At 38.1% G+C, this 4,208-nt stretch overlaps 1 long non-coding RNA gene across 1 annotated transcript; it reads right to left on the bottom strand.

Annotated features, from left to right (window-relative positions):
• Positions 1–271: 271 nt before the first annotated feature.
• Positions 272–4,208, bottom strand: LOC123976182. The gene is made up of 3 exons (XR_006826278.1): positions 4,113–4,208; positions 2,067–2,159; positions 272–1,294 (listed from the first exon to the last, which is right to left on the bottom strand). It is a non-coding gene; the product is annotated as an uncharacterized LOC123976182 (long non-coding RNA).

Below are 4,208 nucleotides of genomic sequence, written 5' to 3'. Positions count from 1 at the left end.
GGTGGTGACAAGTGACATCTAAAATCAACGTCTTTTAAAATTAAATATGAATTTTCTTGGCTACATTTCTAACATGCTATAGCTAAAGAAAATATTTTTCTTTTTCTGTGAGGAAGATGTGAACATCAAGCGCATTGTTCTTGTACTACAGGGTCGAGCTAGTTAGTCCTATGTTTTAAGATGAGGTAAAGAGAACATCAGACTGTTATCTTGTTCTGTCAACCTTGTTGCTAACTCACTGTAGAAAAACATACTTGGACAAACACAGAGGTCACATTTATGTTTTATTACATGTTCACAAATGTTTCACTTTTACAAAAGTTAAGGATCTCAGCAGCAGATTCTTCAGTACTGAACAGGGATGTTTGTAACATAACCACACAAAATATTGTAATTACCTAATTGTGTTCACACTGTGGTTAAAAATTGGAAATGCTAACATTAGCAGCTAAGCAGTACACTCAGGGATGTGCTGGGACTGAAATTCAGCCCTGGACTTTAAGACGGAGAGGCCTTTTACACGAGCGCCCTTTAGGCTCCAGGAGAGAGATTTATTTTTTATTTTTTTGCAGTTATTTCAACACTAACAATGTTTTTGTGGTAAAAAGAGAATCAGATTATGCTGAAGACCTTCAAGAAAATTGAAATTGACACCTGCCTCCTACGTTAGTATGAGCAAGTCACCCCTGCACTGCACAAGACCGGGTCAAGCAAGCCTGAGCAGGAACACTTAAGCTCTGAATAGGCCTCTCCCTGGCTCAGCTTCCCCCGCTGGACCCTGCCTCTGATTGTACAGCTACATATGCACGAGAATATAAAAATATACAATATACTTGCCTATACATAAATGCTTAATGCATACTAATCGTGCACATGTCCCTGCTGCTGCTGGGTCCTGCCACTGCAACCTTTCCACCACAGAAAATGTGCATTTAGCTGCTTTTTGTGCCAACATTTCTATTCTTCTACATTCCTCTTGTTTTGGCAAACACTCATTTCTCTTTCCTCCTACTTTATTCCCCCCTCATATTTACATCTCCGCCCCTCATTTACACGTCCGCCCCTGAGTACACAGTACAAAGGAAGTGTAAAAGCCTCAGATAAACAAAGCTATTTTAAAAGGTGACAAACTAGTATGACTACTGCACGTCTATGAAGTACTGTTTAATAGTACTGGGTTGAAAGCTGAAAGACTGTCGCGCTGCATGAGGATGGACGCTGAAGACGGTTCAGTTGTTACCCCTCTCGTTTCTGTGTGATGGAGGATCACAGATCATTTTCTGTTTCTGTCGAGCTGCAAGAGAGAGAAGATAAACACGGAGATGATGGACAATATTTTCATTTAACTTCTGTTGTAACTTTTTCCCTGTAAACATTTGTAACAACATGTTTATGGTAATTATTTGGAACGTGGTTATCCATGACCTGCAACTCTGTTTGTTAGCAGAATGTCTCAAAAACAACCTTTCAGTTACACCTGGAAGAAGGTTGAGCCATGGGACAAGCCATTAGTTTGAGTTAGTAGCAGTAACAGAGCCACCATGTGGCCGTCCATAGATCACTTTATATTACAGTTCAGACAAATCTGTCAGTATAAACCACAAACACATGCACCCAGACAGGGTTTCTGCCATCTCCCCTCCTTTACCCTGATGTTTTACCTTCAGCTTCTCCAACACTGAAACGTATAATACTAAGATGAGCCTGGAAAAATGTAAGATGTTTTTATTTGGCCTATTTGACATATAATTCTTGAATACATTGTGCAACTGCATCCAAATTTTAGAGAACGCGTGTTGGTCAATTTGGCCCATAATGCACTCACTAGTGTGACTCTGTTCCATTTTGCACAATTCATCTTTTTACAAAGCCGAGATATAAACACTGTGAGGGCTTGCTAGCTGTTTCCAATATAAAGTTATTTTTTTGAGAGTTATGAGTCAATGAATGAGCATGAAATTTGGAACTCTTGAGTTTCAAAACATTTCTTATTATGATACAGAGCTGCTGAATATGTTCAGACACACAAAAACACTTTTCAGTCAAACTCAATTCAAGTTATTCACCTTTTCTCCAGGTAGTGACAGTGATGCTGGTCATGATGATTAAACAGAGTATCCCAATCCCCATACGAACAGACGGCCACAGGTAAGGAGCCGCTGGAAGAAAAGGAAGCATTCATAATCAGACCTCATGAGTAACGAACATAGAAACACAATAAATATACAGACATGGTTCTTAAAATAGCTGAAGGCCATATGAATAATAAAGGTAGCTGAAAACGTCAATATTGGATTTAACAATGAAGGAACTAGAAATTCAAATTTTGTATCCTCACAAAAATCTAAACACTCGTTTGCGCCATTAAAATTTCCTTTAGTAAAACTATATTTTGGCATGTTTCTGTGTTCAAATGTGTCCTGAAACAAAGACACCTTCTCCAAACATCATTAATGCTCCCACACTTCTTTGAAACGCTGTTGTTACAGCAATGCAACTTTTTAGCTGCAGATTTATTTTTCCAAAACTATGCAGGTGGTTCAACAACAGCTGTGGTCAGATTCTACTTTAAATGTTGTTTGATTTCTTAAATACTGAAATTGATTTGTTGTAAATTCTGTATATTCCTGACCAAGCCCACTAGATAGGGGGCCCCAGGGCCAGCGCCAACTACAGAGACAAAACTACCACAAAGAGACAGAAAATGACTTCAGTCCGGGAGTCTCGCTCCTATGTTGGAGGATTTGGGGTCCTCTTAGACATTCTGTGTCCAGGAGCCTGTTGTCCTCAGGACGCTGTAATACATCCATGACTTAAGGTTTCATTTTAGGCTTTCAGACGTATGTAAATGCTCTGTATTTGTATAGCACCTTTCTAGTCTTTCCGACCGCTTTTACATCGCATTCACCTTTCACACACCTTCATGCACTGGTGGAACAGTCACCAGGGACCCAAGGTCACTTCGACATGTAGCCTGGAGGGATTGAACCGCTGATCTTCCAGTTAACGTGCAACCCGCTCCACCTCCTGAGCCACAGCCGCCCTCTTCATCCTTTTGTATGTATTTATATCTCTCTTTATGAATGAATATCTGCTTTAATCTTGTTCTTTGTTTGTCTTTGAGTTCTTGATCACATTTAATCATTTAGATTTTTTGAATCTTTCTGGTGCTCTTCTTCTTTCTGGGTTTCTTGTTGTGACTTTGTTTCGTTACTGTAGTCTTACCTGTATTTGCCTCTGATGTTAATGATGTACTGTTAAGTTGTTTTCTTACCTTCTGTTTGGGACAGAGGGAATACAAAGTAAAGTATGGCAAGCCCTTTTTAAGATTGGCAGGATTCCCATTAAATATATTCACAATACATTTAGGACCATTAAAAGTTTGAGTCAAAATGTCTCCTATTACACTTTGAAACATTAGAATGAACTGTTGAGTCCTTTGTAAATATCTTGACTATAGTCAAAACTTATTGCAAGACTCCAGTTTCAGATGAATTCATTTTGAGTTTCTGAATTAATTCTTTAATAAAAAATAGACCTAATCAGACCTACAATGAAGATATCTTAATCTTTAAATAAAGCTACGGTACCTGGTATTCACATTTAAAATGTTTATTACAAATGATCAAAATTAAATTGTAGATTTCTCTAATTATATATTCCGTACAATACAGGGTTCATCCTTACAAGTCAAATGTAATTAAATAAACAAATTAAGTCTCTGACTGGTCATGAATACATTGTAGATGTGTTTAATGTAAATCCTGTAAATTTTTAAAATGTAAAAGGGCTTGCCATGTTTTACTAATGTAAGACAGAAATCTTTCACCATTTTTAAAAAAGGAACAAGAACTTTTTCATTTCATGTCTACCAGCAGTGATCTCTCAATTTGAACCACAGTCATGCAGAGCGAGCTGTGCGCTCGACTTCCCATATTAGACTGTAACGTCAAGTTTCATTTGCACGCTGAGTTAAACTTGACCTCAGACTGTTACTGAAAATATCTGCAGCGTCTTCTTTAAATAACTGCTTTACGCTTTTTTCTTTGTCTCTCAGACTGATCACATTTCATCAATTTAACTATTTAACATTTCGTTCTGTTTCATCTTACTCTCGTCCTCTCCGGGTTTCTTGTTGGAACCTTTTTCTTTTGTTGTATCAGTGTTTGCAGGTGGTGTTGCTGCTGCTGGACGAGGCTCTGTTGGTG

The sequence above is a fragment of the Micropterus dolomieu genome, linkage group LG09, assembly GCF_021292245.1.
Source record: "Micropterus dolomieu isolate WLL.071019.BEF.003 ecotype Adirondacks linkage group LG09, ASM2129224v1, whole genome shotgun sequence".
In the NCBI taxonomy this organism is placed as follows: Eukaryota; Metazoa; Chordata; class Actinopteri; order Centrarchiformes; family Centrarchidae; genus Micropterus; species Micropterus dolomieu.
This window is presented reverse-complemented; position numbering and strand designations above follow the sequence as displayed.